This window comes from Pleurodeles waltl, chromosome 12, assembly GCF_031143425.1.
Source record: "Pleurodeles waltl isolate 20211129_DDA chromosome 12, aPleWal1.hap1.20221129, whole genome shotgun sequence".
NCBI classification, from domain to species: Eukaryota; Metazoa; Chordata; class Amphibia; order Caudata; family Salamandridae; genus Pleurodeles; species Pleurodeles waltl.
This window is the reverse complement of record NC_090451.1, coordinates 515756708-515773356: the sequence shown is the minus strand read 5'-3', so window position 1 is coordinate 515773356 and position 16649 is coordinate 515756708. Positions and strand designations below refer to the sequence as shown.

The following is a 16649-nucleotide window of genomic DNA, read 5'->3' as shown; positions in this document are numbered from 1 at the left end:
CAGAGTACATACAGGGTACACATGACCCCTGACTTGCCTCTTAGTTTACTAATAGCATTTTCATCAGGGTAAGGGCAGGAATGATTCTCAGTTCGTATTTAAAAATTCACGTTTCCAATAATATATATTACTAAAACATGATGTGATAGCACACTGCCATTTACAGACAGACGTTTTCCATTGAAATGGCCACAAACTTTCTCACTCACATTCAGATTCATGGCAAAACTCTACAGCGTACAGACGATAATGTGTGGAAATCTGGTTCCAGCAAATATTTATCATTTGCACATCAAAAAGTAAAATATTCTGATTTTCTTTAGCCTATAATCTTTGTTTCCAGCTCACTTCAGAATTACAAAAAAGTGCTACTGAAGTATACTTTGAAATATTTGTACAGTTAATTTACAGGCTTTTTAAATGTGTGCCCAGCATTATAGTGAAACAAAATCCTCCAACTTTGCAGTCAGAGAAAGAAAAGTAAATACAAGTCTCCAGGCTAAAATAAGCAGCAATTTCTTATAAAAAAAAATAAGCTGACATTGGAGCTCTGTCTTTAAATCACAGCAAATGTGGCAAGGTAAAAACAGGATTTACAGGCATCTTTATTGCTCATTTACTTTCTAAATGAAAATAATTCATGCTGTTTGCCAGCTCATCTCTCTCATCAGACCAGGCCAGTAGGCCCTAAAAATAGCTCGCCCTGGTAAAATTTGACCCCTATTGGAAGTGGGCAAGTAGGTTTCTCAACATCCGCTACTACACCTCATAATTACATACCTGGACCCGCTTATCAATGGTTTTCATCCCATGATCAGGTTCCAAACAGAAATTGTGGTATACATATTTCTACAGGTTAGCAATCATTAACATCAAAGATCTGAAATTTGAATATGATGATCGCAAACCAGTGTTCTTTTTAATGCCATCAATGTTCAATGCAAATTTTATAAACTGAACACTTTGTGACTATGCTTAATTCGGATAGACTTCAGCTACAGATTCTTCCCCTTTTGAATATTCCCCAGGCATCCGACTGGATCCTAAAACGTTTTTTATAGAAACTCTGCAAGCCGGTAGGTGGCGCCATGCAGCTCCACACTGATGCTGTTCCGCTTCAGAAATGAAATGCAGAGCATATATAGGTGCCACTCACATATGCCAGTTCCTTTCTTTCCTCACTGCCACATGCAGATCCAGATCTACCTCTCATCTCTTTGAAACCCTTAACTCAATCAGAAAATTGTTTACAGTGTGCAAGGGATATGTCACCTCCTGTGAGGACTGTCACAAACGAAAATTACTCTTTGGCCTGCATGTTTATGAAACTGAGCCTATGTGAGTTTGTGAGGTGAAACTCTGCATTGCCAGGCACCGGAAGACTCTGCAATGAGACAAGCCCAATTCGAACATTTAATCCCGGTCCTGTTCGAGTTCCTGGAGGTCACCAGAGTCGTTCTAGGGGTGGGTCTTCCTCTCAATCCAAATTTTGGGGTAAGTCAAAAAAGATACACAAAAAATCTAAGTGGCACTCGACCTTCCCCTGAGAAGGACCAGACTGCACCATAGATCACAATCGGGACTTTGGAGCCAATCCTGCAACTTGTTTTGGTACAACCTGAGCTTCCGGGGACATCAGCAGATTTAAGTGTTCTGCCAGGCCATGCTCTGACTCTTTGGATCCTTGCTGACTCCCTCTGGCGCACCTGCAAGCCCCACAGAGCTGTGAGGTTCTCCACCTGGGTTACCACTGGTGACCTCACCCTTGGTGCCAGCTGGGCACTCCAAGTCCATGATGGAACCACCTCCGGCTCCACTCTTGACTCCAACTCTGGCGCCACGGTCCACACTAGTTCCTGCTGCATCAACGTTTACGCTGGAAGACAAGGCCCCAGTTGCCCTCTCTGGCATTGAGTCTGTGCTTGTTCAGCCTCAATCAAAGTTGCACACAGCCATGGTTGATGCTCCTATTCCTCGACTTAATCTGCCTCCACAATGACAAACGCACAACCTGCATTCCCTGTTCGTCTTCAATTCAGCAGAGAATTACAACGCAGGTTATGAGATTGGCAAACCTTATCAGAAGGAGAATTGGTATGGCAATCTGCAGGAGGCTAGCGACCTAGAGACCTCCATAGAGTGTAGTCTCCCCCCCCCCGACCCTGCTACTGAGAAAAGTGCTTCCTATGCCATGGCTATGCATAGGGCAGTTGACATCCCTGACATCTAGCTCCCTCACTTGAAGGTCAAGACCATTGTACTTACAGAGTTCATTCAATTGGGGCAGACATCTACTGAGCCCTTCTTACTATTTTCAAGATGACCTTACATACACTTTGTTGGGGGTATTGGCCAAAACGTGCTCTGGCTTCTCTGTCAGCTGCCAGATTGCACAACAGCACCGCCGGGCTCCAGGTGACCCTACATTTTTATTCCTGTACCCTTCACCTGAAAGCTTAATGGAGCAAGTGAATGCAAGCAAAGCTAATTCTCCAGTATTGCTTCTTTAATAGATTCACATGCTTGAATCATTCCCTGTCGTCGAAGTGGGAGTCTCCTTGTAACATAGTGAAGGCATTCAACATTAGCCTCTATGTCAGTTCTTTCTCTACTGCTATCTGTGGTAATGTGGGACCCCCACTTCGACAACATGTGAATATGAACGATACTAATATTGGAAAACTACAGTTACGGGTAGGTAACTTATTTTCTTCCAACACATTCCTGGCAACTCCCCCAATACGGAATCAAAACAGGTGGTGTCTCTGGCCACCAGCATGGTGCCCAGGTCCATGAAATGCAGCTGCCAGCTGGGGTGCTATTCTCACGCCCCTTTAGGACTCAGTGGCTCAAGTCCTTCCAAGTAGCCCAGTTTCCCTCCAACCAGTCCTTGCCTAGGCCATACAAGACAGATGCAACACAGCCAAGTTACAATTTGTTGTGGCTTGGACACCACAAATTCCATTGTGCAGGCCATTGGCACCAGTGTTACCTTTCACCGCCATGCTAGGCTGAGGTCTACTGGTTTTTCAGACGATGTCCAGTCATCCATCCTGGGCATTTCAAAGAGGGTAGGACCACAGCACCCTCCCTGGAATATTCTGCCTCACCCCACCAGCTGCATCAGCCCTACTGTTCCTTTTGCTGCTTCAGCAGAGGTATCCCACTTCATCAGCTAATCCAAATCCAGCATCACACCCAGCAGTTTCGCGGTTGCAGCTGTGGTGCCCACCGTCCTTATGGGCAACATCAACAGGCTGCCCAGCCCACATGCAACCCCACCAGCCAAACCCCTTTACCATGTCCTTAGTGGCACACAGCCACACGATAGGAGACAGGATCCGGCGATTACTGCCAGACGGAGCTACACCATACACCTCCTTTCTACACCACCCCGTCTTCCACCGCCCACCCAAAGACTGACAGAGGACCAATTTCCATTTGGCGGCAGGAAGTGCAAGCCTTTTTGGCCAAAGGGGCAATTGAGAGGATCCCAGTGGTAGTGCATGGTTGCTATTCCTGTTACTTTCTGGTGCTGAAAAAGGATGAAGGCTGCCTTCTGGTTTTAGACCTCCACCCTCTCAACACCTTCCTCTAGTAGTAAAAATTCAAAATTCTCACACTGGCCCAGGTCTGGTCTGCCCTGAACCCAGGAGACTGGGTGGTGATGTTGGATCTGCAGGACGCCTATTTCCATACACCTCCCTGCAGACCCATTGGCGCTACCTGCGTTTAGTGGTGGGGCAGGAGCATTTTCAGTCTGCTATGCTCCCCCTTGGTCTCACCAGTGCCCCTTGCATGTTGACGAAAGTGATGGTAGTGGAGGCCCCACATCTTCGGAGGTCAGGGGTGGCAGGATTTCCCTACCTTGCCAACTGGCTGTTAAAGGCAGGTTCACCACAGGCGGTTGTCAACCACCTCCAGATTTTAGCAAACATCCTGTCACCTTTGAGGTTATCTGTCAGCGTGCCAAAGTTACATCTGACTCCTCCTCAGACGCTTCCCTTCATCGGAGCCATGCTGGATGCTTTTGGTTTTGTGCCTTTACCCAAAGAAAGAGAGTCCAAAGCATTCAAGCTATGATCCTGATCTTTCAGCCTGGTTCCTTGATTTCAGTGAGGTTGATTCTGAGGCTGCTGAGGCTGATGGCCTCCTGCATCCTGCTGGTCAAGCAAGCCAAGTGGCAAATGCAGTCTTTGCAGTGGTAACTGAAGTCTCAGTGGGCCCAGAATCAAGGGGACCTCTCCAACCAAGGTGAGATTTTGGAAGAGACTTCCAAAGATCTGCATTGGTGGTTACTTAACAGTGATTGGGTCTGTGGCAGATCCCTGTCCCTTCCCTGCCCAGAGTTGATACTTGTGACCAATGCACCGCTTCTGGGGTTGGGTAGCCATCTCAGAGAGGTAGAGATCAGAGGCCTTCAGTCTCCGGCTGCATCCCCGATCCATATCTGCCTTCTGAAGCTGAGGGCATTGAAAACTTGCCTTCCATCCATCTAGCGAAGGCTGGTACAGGTGCTGACGGACAACACAACTGCTGTGTGGTACTGTAACAAACAGGGTGGGGTTAGGTTGTAGATCTTCTGCCAACAGGGCCTGCTTCTCTTGAAATGGCTAGACCACCAGCGCATTCTCTTGGTGGTGAACCTCCAGGCAGGATCTTTGACTACCAGGACAGATAAGCTCAGCTGTCGGCACCTCGCAGATCATGAGAGGTAGTTACACGTGGAGGTGGCACAAGGTTTCTTCAGCAAAAGCGAGACCCTTGGGTCAATCAGTTTGCCACATTAAAGAACATGCAATATCAGCACTTCACGCTGGAGTTTCCAAGGAGTCTTTTAGTCAGAGACACTTTCTGCCACAAGTGGAACTTGGGACTCCTGTATGCCTTTCTGCTGATACCACTCCTGCCCTGTGTTCTCAAAATGATTAGGATTGACTGTCCTAAGTCGTCCTAGTGGCTAAGGGTATGACATCTACTGAGCATCTGTCCTCTGATCAGGCTGCCCATCTGGGAGGACGTGCTGTCGCAGCAGAAGGGCTGGGTTCTGCACCAAAGCCTTTGCAATATCTGCCTTCATGCTTGTAGATTGAGCTGCAATAGCTGAACATCTCCGACCTTCCTCCAGAGGTGTTGATGTCATCTTGGCAACTAGATGTCCCTTGACCAAAACTGTATACGCCTATAGTTAGAACAAATATGTGGCTTGGTACAGTACTCAGCAGATAGACCAACTTCAGGAACAGTTATCTGAGGTTTTGTTATTAGTTTTCTCCCTAACAGGACCTTTTTGTGGTTGCCAGATCAGCCCTTTTTGTTTAAGTCTCCAGTTGTTATGCTCTTTTTAAAAGGTTTACAACAATTGTTTCCTTGTTCTCCCTTTGTCATGGCCCAGTGGGACCTTAACGTGGTCCTCACATTTCTGATGTGCCACTTTACAACTCTTCCTTGCAGCTTCCCACCCTCAAGACAGTGTTCCCTGTCACCATTACATTGTTGCGGTGTGTGAGTGAGCTTTGTGTCAACCCACTGTACACCACCTTCTTCACAGACAAGCTGGTTTGGTGGACACAAGCATCTCTCTTTCGTAAAGTTGTGACACCATTCCAGGTTGGTCAAAACAACACCTTTACGGTGTTCTGCGCTTTGCCTCATCCATCTAAGGAGGAGGAGAGACTCCTTCACTTGGATTCCAAGAGAGGGCTGAGCTTTAATTTAGATTATATCAGAGAACACTGTGGGGTTCTTTGGAGCAAACAAAAAGCAGTACTGTGAATAGGAGAACCATCTCCCACTGGATCGTCTTCTGCATTAAGATCTGCTGGCTAAACAAAAACCGCCGGAAGGACTGTGTGCTCATTCTACCAGGGCCAAATTTGCTACTACTGTGTTAGCATGCATAGTGCCCTTCCTAGACATTTGCCTGGTGGTTATGTGTGCATCCCTTCTTGCGTTCATGCAGCGCTAGTGTCTGGATGGCCAGGTTTGCCAAGAAGGGCATTTTGCCTGTGCGGTCCTGCAAGACTGCAAGTCTCCATCCACAGACCCACCTCTAAATAGATACTGCTTTGGCCTCAATTTGAAAGGTCAGGAATCTGCTGTTAGAAATCTCTCTCAGAACAAGTTGCTTACTAGTAATGCTCTTTGTGCTAGAAACTATATCTACCTCCAGATTCCTCGCCGACCCCCACCCCATTCTATAATTAAACTCTATCCATTCATAAGATCCCAAGTCAAGAAATCTGCACACAAGTCACAACCAGTTTGCTATTGGTGACCTGTGTCCGCTTTAAAGCAACTCAGGTCAGCACATGGGATTGGCGCCTAAAGGCTCCACACATTATTTCAGGAGTGGAACAGCATAATTGTAGAGCTGCACAGTGCCATGTACCGGGCCTCAGAGGTACTACTGAAATGCTTCTGGTTCCAGTCTGATGTCTAGGAAACATTCAGAAGGTGAGGAATCTGCTGCTAGATAGTCTCTAGCAGAAACAGCGCTACCAAAGGTAATAAACTTGTTAATTAGCAAATGTCTGGAGTCTGCAAACTGAGAGCTCCAATGCTTAGATACATTTTAAAACAGCAAAATACAGATATAGCTTCACCTTTTATCACACCAGACCAGAGTGATTTTCATTTATGTAGTGTTCTCTTTTGTAATTAGATGCAACTGATAGTGTGCAAGGTACAGAATCATCTGTACTAGCTTCCACCTAAAGTCTAAAATACAATAAATGGAAATGTTGACAGTCAGCTTATTTATACTTATTTATGCTCAAGCATGAAACCTAATTGACAGACCTGGTTATCACTTTAGTATTAGTTGACAGTTACATGTAATAAAATGATGAGGTGATGCATGCTTAACTCATTTAGACTTTTCTCATGTGTAAGATAAAATATCTATGTATGTACCTTCTCTGGTCATAGATAATTTTAGTGTTCAGCCTGTGTGACCTAATGCAGTAGCCCCCACCCATTCATAAATGTCCCACTTCTGAAATGGATATGTAAGAATCTTTGTGTGCATGTGGTGTTTGTGAAGAAAGAACCTAGGCAAAAGACTGAGTAGGGCTGTACAAGATCGAAGGCAAGCATACAATCAATACATGAAAGGAGTGGTAGCTGGTTATTGAATTGTTACTGCATGGTGATGAGGTGCTTGTTAAAGAGATGTGTCTTCAACTCTAGCCTAAATTGGAGCAGCTTCTGGTCTGTCCTGATGGAAATGGGTCCATAGATGAAAAAGGCCTGGCGCCTTTTTATTTTTTCCACTTGCTAGTCTTAGTTAATGATAGGGTTCTTTTAAGGCCTGGAGGGGCCCATGTGAACTATGGGGTATCCTTTATCCTTTGAAAATATAGGAGTGCAGTGAACTAGTGAAAGAATTTGCCAGTGTATCCTATTTGAGAATTCATTATGTGGATCAGGGTAGGATGTTTGACGGTGGACAGCAGAGAGGTCCAACAGTATCAGGAAGCAGGAATCATCTTTATCCATGGTCCAGACACATCATTAACAGTGTGTAAGGTAGTGATCTCCATGCTGCACCATGATCTAAAGCCAGATTGGTGCTCATGCAGCAAATAGTTCATAGTATTATGCTAGCAATCTCCTTTATAGTGGTAGCAGACAGCAGGATACAGTAGGGGCTGGCAGTATTCTATAAGATGTCTTAATAATTATCCACCCACTTCACTTACTACATGTTTCTAAAAAGGAAAACTTCCTCAGTCATCATTCAGATATGCTGTACCTTAAAACTATCTACAGTAGTTCTGTGATTAAGTACAATTTGACTGAATTTGCTTTAAATCCAAACCAGTGCAAAAAGGTGTTGTTATAGTGATACTGCACATTTCTAGACTACCGCTCTATTTTAAATTAGCCTATTAGCAGTGGTAGCTGGTAATTTTCGTAGGGCAGGGGTTGGGCAGTTTGGCAGACTAAACGCACATACACACGCATTCACACCCATGCATTCACACACACACAAACACACCTACCCATTCACAGCACTCAGTGCCAAACATTAATAAATACACACATGCACCACACATTAAAATTACACCTACCTGCTGCAGCTTTCAGGGAGGGAAGCTTCGAAGGTCCCAGGACAGTTGGGATTGCCGCCTGCCCTCACTGGCATTAGTTCCTGTCTCGTCACAGGGTGAGATGGGGGTCAGTGAGAGTTACTGACCCCACCCCACTCTGTGATGAGGTGACAGTGATAGACATTCGACCCTGGGCACTTCAGGGCTTAAAGCTGAAGCACCCGGGCCTTAGGCTATCAATGACTCTCCCCCTCTTCACAAAGGGGAGGGCCTCAAGATGCTTTTCCAGGCTAAAGCAGTCATGCCCATAGGAGCTGTGACATCTTCAACCGAGCAAAGTTCAGCTCAGGCAGCCAGGAGCCTGCACATTTAGCCCATGACTAGGTACTGGCTGCCTAACCTGAACAAGAAGAGTATCTGGCAGACTGACCTTTTCTCAGCCTGACAGACACTCTTCATGTGGGGGAAAAAGGTGCTGTGTGGTGTCTCTGCCCGTAAAGGGGGGCTGTGGCTGCTGTTAGGGTCTTTGAAGCTGATGGTTAACCTGATGTTCTAGAAAATCTACTCCTGTTCCGTTTATACTGATTATTTCTATGAAAGTAATAGCAGTTATCCACCCCTTTCTATCTCTAACCACCTGCCTGGCCCTCTCTTCCCATCTTTTGGGGTATAGTTCTACTTTCATGCAAAGTTTGATGTAAATCAGTTCAGCAATTTTTGCTGTACCAGTGAGCAACATTTTCTATGGGAACCTTAATGGGAAATCCATGTTTTCAAACCCTTCCTTTAACTTTTTTCATACATGGATCTCTGCAAAGTTTCACTTGACCACTCCTAGCCACTTTTAGTAGTAGTGTCCAAATATTTGTTCAGATTTGTCAAATGGTGTCAGTTATAAGCACTGTGTATAGAAAGTGGAGCTGAAACATAGTTACATAGTTACTGCTGCTGATTCTGTAATATTGTCAAGGTACACATACTTGCAGTGCTTATTTTGTAAAAAGGAAAAAGTGCAAAGGCCCCAAATTTTTCATCGGTGGTTGCTGCTCACACCCACCAGTAGCACACCCACTGCCATTGCTGGCACTGCCCAAGCAAAGTGTAACATTTATTCTGATCTGCACCAAGAGAGACAGCTCACCTTCCTCTATGTAGAGGGACATCAGATAGCTACTTCTAGCTGCAGATTCCTTACCTTAGAATTATCCCAGGCATCATACTGGATACAGAAGATTTTTTTCTGAGCAGTACCCTTGCACTCCAGTAGGTGGCGTTGTTCAGCTCTGCATTTGTCATTGGCATCATCTGCTCCGGAAGTGACATCCACAGCACCTATATAGGTGCTATCCAGGTGTGCTGACATCAGTTCTTCTCTTTCCGCGCTAGCCAGAGCAGATCCGGGAAGTGCTACACCTTCAGTCACTTTTTGACCAAGCTTTTTCTGATGTTTTGTCAAAGCGTTTTTGCAGTTTTCCTCCTGATGTGGCAGGATGTAATCTAGCTATGTCAGCTTCAAGCCCTGAGGCATCTGTCACTGGTCGATGTGGGTGATGGGCCTGCATCTTGTTTGCCTGTGGTGCCTCATGCACGACCATGACCCACGGCCATGCTCCAACTACCACGCAATGAACGCAATGGCTTTGAGGGATTGCTCCTTCAAGCTCACAGTTGCCCATCTTGTGACTCCATGCTGGTCGTGGTCCCCGCCGAGAGGAATGTCCCTAGATCAATTGATGAGTCCAAGGTCTTTGTCTCATTCGAAATCTTCAGGAAACTCAGGTAAGTGAAATGTAAGCAGAAGAACAAATTGAAGTGTGCTTTGATTTCTCTACATCTACATGCAGTCGAGACATGGTAGCATCTGCATTCTAGTCTTTGCTCTGCGGTTGAGCCTGTGCCTGTGCCGACTCATGGCTTCCCAGAGTTTCCAGGATCCGGAGCGACCCCCGCCCGACTCAAAGAGTTTTATGGCACCATATGCACTATATTTGGGTGGCCTGACGCCTCCAGCGTGCCTTTGGGGCCCACAGGGTCGGCAGGGGCTCCTGCTGATTCTGCAATGGTGACTTCAGCCCCAGCACTAGTGGGGCCCCAGGGATCCACTTCCAGATCCGGACCAACCTGGTCATGCCACCTCAAACTTCTCCTGCGCCAGTTCCAATGTCAGTAATCCTGGCACCTGAGGCGCCACCCCCTTTTGATCCCCAACTCTGATACAGAGCGTTAGGTGCATCACTCGACGATGTATCTGGTGCTGTTGGAAACCTTGCCTCCTAGATTAAATCCTGAGCCCTGTTCCTGTGGGCTTGACCTCGGGGAGGGATGGGAGGAGTCACTGGACCCCGAAGTCCAGCCTTACTAACATGACATGAGGATATTTCCCCAGGTGCTGGCATGCTTTCTCCCCCAGGCTACGGAGGAGAGAGAGTCTTTTGTGATGGCAGTGCGGAGGGCTGCGGAGGTCCTCCACCTTCAGTTCTCCTTAGTGGCTGTCAGGACTAATGTCTTGACAGATGTGCTTCAACTGGAAGTGTACACATCTGCACTGCTCCTCCCTTTTAACAAAGCCCTCATAGATGTCCTTTTGGTTACCTGGTCCAATCCCAACATAGGGGCTCCTGTGAACAGGAAAATCGCCCATCGCCACAGCCCCACCCCAGAGGACCCAAGTTTCCTCATGTAAGACCACACCTGAGAGAGTTTGGTGGTCCAGGCTTCCACCTCCCATGTCAACTCTGGTGCATTCCCTAATACTCGTCCGGATAGGGAATCCATGAGGCTGGAGACACTTGGGAAGAAGATGTTTTCTTCTGCCAATCTTGCATTGGGGTCTGTGAGCATACAGTTGGCAAGTGCTGACCATGGTCCTGGAGGAGGCCCGGGCCTTGCTTTCCCAAGTAATAGCAGACAAGAGAGATGCAGCAAGTTCACAATTCGATGTGGACTCAACACAGCTAGCTCACTAGGCAGAGCGTTTCATCAACTCTGGCCCTTAGGTGCCAAGCCTGGCTACGTACTGCTGACTTTTTTTGGAGGTGCCACGTCTTCTTTGATGGACGTGCCCTTCAATGGCCGCCTTCTCTTTGGAGGCAAAGCTAACTCAGCTCTCAAGAGATTTGAGGACTGTCCGGCTACAGCCCTGGCCTTGGGCTTATCTTCCACCCTGCGCTATTCCCTGTTCGCTTTCCGCCCCTTTCGTGGCTACAGAAGGGGCTACCAACCATGCCAGTTCTCACCCAGCCACTGTACTGCGGTATCCACAAACCATGTGGATCAGGCAGCCATAGGTCTGGTCAGTCTACAATCCACACACACCACGGTCGCAACATTCAGTACTCCTAATCTGCCCTTATACTATTCCAGCACCCAGTTGGTGGCAGGATATGTCATCACCTGTACTACCAGCAGTCTATATCATCGGACAGCTGCATTTTGCAGTTGATCTTAAATGGCTACTTCCTCTCCTTCCTGACTACTACTCCCTCCATGCCACCATCTCAAGACAGGCTGACAGAGGATCATCTTTGTCTTCTCCACGAGAATGTTGCAGCCTTCTTGGCCAAGGGAGCTATGGAGAGAGACCCAACACGAGAAGAAGGTTGTGGTTGCTATTCCTGCTACTTTCTGATGCCAAAGAAGTACGGAGGCCTTTGTCTTATCCTAGACCTAATGCCCATCAACTGCTTCCTCAAGAAGGTGAAATTCAAAATGCTCACCTTGGCGCAGGTTCTGTCTACACTGAACCCTGAAGACTGGATGGTGGCATTAGACTTGCAGGGTGCATAGTTTTATATTCCTGTCCTGCCTGCCCACAGATATTACCTGCAGTTCACGTCGCCACAAGCATTTTCAATTTGCTGTGCTCCCTTTTGGCTTGACCAGTGCCACTCGGGTGTTGACCAAGGTGATGGCAGTGGTTGCAGCTCATCTGCAGAGATCATAGGTGTTAGCCTTTCCATATCTTGATGACTGGCTGTTGAAGGCGGGCTCACCTGAGGCAGTCATCTTCCACCTCCTGACTATGGGAGACTACCGGCATTCGCTGGGGTTTAACTAAACGTGCTGAAGTCACACTTGACTTCCTTTCAGACACACTGCAATTTTAGGCTTATCCTCCCAAACGGCAAGTCCAGGATATTCAGGCTGTGATACCGATGTTTCAGCGTCTTTCCTTGATTTTTGTGAGACAGACTTTAAGGGTGCTGGGACTTATGGCTTCCTACATCATGCTGGTGACAAATGCCTTTTGGCATATGTGGGCTCTGGAGTGGGACTTTAAGTTTCCGTGGGCACAGCATCACAGGAATCTCTCCAAGGTTGTCTAGCGCTGAGAGGGAACTGCAAAAGATCTGAAGTGGATACTGAAGAACTGCGATTGGGTCAGTGGCATACGACTCGCCCTTCTCCAACAAGATCTCACAGTAGTGACAGATGCATTATTTCTGGGATGGGGTGACCATCTGGGAGAGGTGGAGATCAGAGAAATGTGGTCTCTGGCAGAATCCGGACTCCTCATCAATCTGCTGGAGTTGCAGATGACCCGACTAACAGTGAAGGCCTTCCCATCTTCCATCAAGTGGAATCTGGTGCAGGCGTTCACGGACAACATCACCGTCATGTGGTACTGCAGCAAACGGGGGTGGGGTCGTCAAACCTATGTCAAAAGTCCCTGCATCTCTGGACATTGCTGGAATATCAAGGCATTGCCCTCGTGGTTCAACACCTAGCGGGTTCTCTGAATGCCAGGGTGGACAAACTCAGCTGCTGATGCTTAGCAGATCATGATGGCGCCTCCATCCGGAGGCGGGGCAAGGTCTTTTTCACCAGTGGGGAAAGCCTTGGTTAGATCTGTTTGCCTCCATAGGAATGCTCAATGTCAGCAGTTTTGTGCGCTGGGGTGACACTTTTCATCTACAGTGGAGCTCAGGCCTCCTGTACACCTTTCCACCCATACCACTCCTGCCCAGAGTTCTCAAGAAGACCAGGCCCAAGTCATCCTTGTGGCTCCGGATTGAACATGAAGAGTCTGGTATCCTGAGCTACTGAGCATGGCAATCGATCCTCCAATTAGGCTGCCTCTTCATGAAGATCTTCTGTTGCAGCAGCAGGGGAGGGTTCTCCACCCGAACCTGTCCAGTCTCTGCCTTCTTGTGTGGCGACTGAGGGGAGGCAGTTGACAACCTTTGATCCTCTTCCGAAGTCTGTGATGCTATCTTGGCAGCTAGACGTTCCTCCACCAAGATGGTATCCGTGCTTCTGGAGTGGAAAGTCATGAAAAGAAACTAAGGTCAGCGCACCTGGGTGGCACCAAATACATGCCTTGGACGTCACTGCTGGCGCAGACAATGAAAGCTGAGCCGAAGGACGCCACCTACCGGCGAGCAGGGGTACTGCTCACAAAAAATCTTCTGGATCCAGTCTGACGACTGGGATCATTCTAAGGTAAAGAATCTGCAGCTAGATATCAGACAGATTCAAAGATTGAAGGCAGTAAGGCCGCCTTTTTTTATGTTGACACTGTCTAGCAATTGTAAGCTAGCTGGCCTACTCCTCTATCGTCCATCTGGTTCGCCCACTCAATTTACGGCTGCCTTAGCCAATGTCATTCCCCCGTTGGCTTAAAAACACTCCACTGCTGTCATTTTGTGGGACCTCAGTTTGCATTTCGAGGACCCACCCTGCCATAATGCAGTAACTTTAATGGAGGATTTAGCCGTATGCCAGATGAAGCAATTGTTGCAATCTCCGACCCACAAGATGGGTCACACTCTCGATAAGATTTTTGCTAACTCCTCTAATGTTAGCGTCTCCTCTCCTATACCAGTGCTGTGGTCAGACCACTATGCCATACCTTTCCAAATCAAGCCGCTCTGCCTTGTTCATCAGACCGTGACTGGCCACCAGAAACACAGCGGAAATGGGCCAGATGTCACTGCTGAGCTTTTTACTACAGCACTAGAGACCTCTGTCTCCACTTTCTGTGATTACATTAATGTAGCTATCTTGCGCTTTACAAATTGGATTAGTATTGTTTAGGATGCTGTAGCACCTATAAAGAGATGCTTTCCACTCGCTCCTCACCTTTGGCGGAGTAGCTTAGTGAAGAGAGTTTTAAAAAAAACACTGTAAACGTTTAGAGCATCAATGGTGCAGGAATTACAGACCTCTGGATAGAGAGGCATACCTACAGGCTCTAAAAGTCTATCTTAAGCAGATCAAGGCTATGGGTCAGGCCCTCATTTCTTAACATTGGCTTCCCATTAGAAAGGGAGTGGCTTTTGAAGCCTTATGTTTTTGCCTCAAAATACTGCAGGGCAAGGGTCCCCAATATCTGCTCTCTATGGGGTCCTGGTTCTGTCCTTCTCAGAGCCTCAGATCCTCCACCATGCCCCTAGCATCTATTCCGCGAATAAAGAGAGCACAAATGGGAGGATGCCCTTTCAGGCCCCTAGCTCCAAAAATGTGGAACACTTTGCCACATGAACTGAGGTTGGTGAAGCAGGAATCAGTCTTCGGAAAAAATTGAAAACTTAGGCCCTCATTATGAGTGCGGCGATCTCAAGACTGCCACACTCGCAGTGGCTGTTCGACCCCCCCATTCAGGGTGGTCCGACTGCCCTATTATGGCCGTGGCAGATGGGCCACAGGCTGACTGCCGGCACCCACAGGTTGCCGCCTGTCGACAGCCGGGCGGTCTCGGCGGTCGCAATGCAACAAGGCAGCGATGCAAGCAGCGCTCCCCTGGGGATTACGAGTCCCCCTTCTGCCAGCCTTTGCATGGCGGTCTCACCGCCCATGCATTTGGCATGAGCAGTGCAGAGGCCCCCATTGACAGCCATGCCGCGCATTTCACTGCCCGAATTACAGGCAGTGAAATGCGCGACGGGTGCTGTTGCCCCAACGCACTTCAATATTGCCGCCGGCTCAATTACGAGCCAGCATCAATGTTGTGTTGAGTTTTTTGCTTGGGCCAGGAGGTGGAAACGATGTTTTCGCTTGTTGGCCCGGTGGAAAACTCCTAATAGCAGTGGCGGTATGCTGGCTGCAGCGGCTTTGGCGGTCTTTGAAAAAGACCACCAAAGTCGTAATAAGGGCCTTAGTTTTTCCAGGCGACTTTAGGCTGCAGAACTTTCTTTTCCTGTGAATGGCTGAGTTGGACCTAAGCGTGGGGACACTCCAGGCGAAGTAACAAAGCGATATACAGATCCATTTCATTCATTTAATCTGTACGACCTAAGGCATTACCGAAGGTAAGTACCTTGGTATTTAGGTGTGTTCTCCATTTAAGGAAATTTTGCAAAAATAATTAAGGCCGAATAGTGCATTTTACTGCACAGTTCCTCACATTGGGTTGATGGATGGAAAGGGGAGGAAGAGTAGGAAATACTTAAATGCATGGCCTAAAGGGGAAACGGTGCTGTCTTTGCTGGTGAAGAAATATAGGAGGAGAGAAATGTATTATTCTAAACAAATAATATTTACTTCATTGCTTCAGTTGCTTAGCTCTTGTTTTAGGTCCATGTGGACTACATGTCTCACAGTTAATACAGAAAGAAGGACAGAACATCACAGAGTCCGATTCAAATGTCGTTGCTGCATACCATCCAAGTATTAATTGCAGCAGAGAGTTGTGTAGGTTTTTCACCAGACTCATTTAATCAATGGATTTGTGGATGTGACAATGTACCGTTCTGAATGTAAATCCCAGCCCTCACTACTATTGCTATAATTGCAGACCAGACTTTTTATCTATGGGGCATCAAACAAGAGGATGATTTAGACATTTGGAGATAGAAGGGAAGTCTTGGTGTAGGCTGGAAAATTGCAGCCTGATCCTGTGGCATAGTGTTATGACTAGTCACCAGAATCACCACGACTTGTCCTATCTATGGTGCTTCCTATGTGTGGTGTCTTCAGTATGGCCCAGCAACACAGACTTCCTCCCCGAAAGGCACTAATAATATGCTCCATGCCTGTGGAGTGGTAGATGATTTTAGCACAAATATGAGATCTGGTGATTATCTTCTTGGCTGTAGAATGAGTGAAGTGAATTTTAATCCTGGTTGTGCGCTTTGTCTCAGATACGGGATCCAGGGAAAACACTTAAAGGCCTTATTCCACATTTCCTCTATATGTTGAAGGAGCAAGTGCTTACAAACGGCGTACAGTCCAGCATTTGCAATAAATAAAATTCAAACCAGGCATGGATTTTAAAGTTCCTTCAGAGGGAATACTCCCAACAGTGCACACTATCCCTTAGAATTGTCAAAAGTCTTGGCATTTTCTACCTTTCTGCTAGTCGTGTCAGGGTGGCAGCTCTTTGTGTTTTTCTTGAGCAAAGAGCAAGAGTGGGCTGTAGGTCAAGCAGAATCTTGAATTTGGTGCAAATACACTATTTGTTTTGCTTAGATACCCTTTTCTCAGGGTACCTGAATTAGAACGAATTTGTTAGCGTAGATCGGAGTGTACAATGTATTGTTTGACAAGATGTATCTTTTACACTTCTAGTGGGCCACATTAGGGCTTTTGGTGACAGAGCCCCTCATTGTGTGTTAATCATACTGTAAAGCACACATCGCAAGCTTACTCACCACT

At 47.1% G+C, this 16649-nt stretch overlaps 1 protein-coding gene across 1 annotated transcript in view; it reads left to right on the top strand.

Annotated features, from left to right (window-relative positions):
* The window catches only part of CNGB1 (cyclic nucleotide gated channel subunit beta 1), a 1925718-nt gene that overhangs the window by 997411 nt on the left and 911658 nt on the right, over positions 1 to 16649 (top strand). The window lies entirely within an intron of this gene.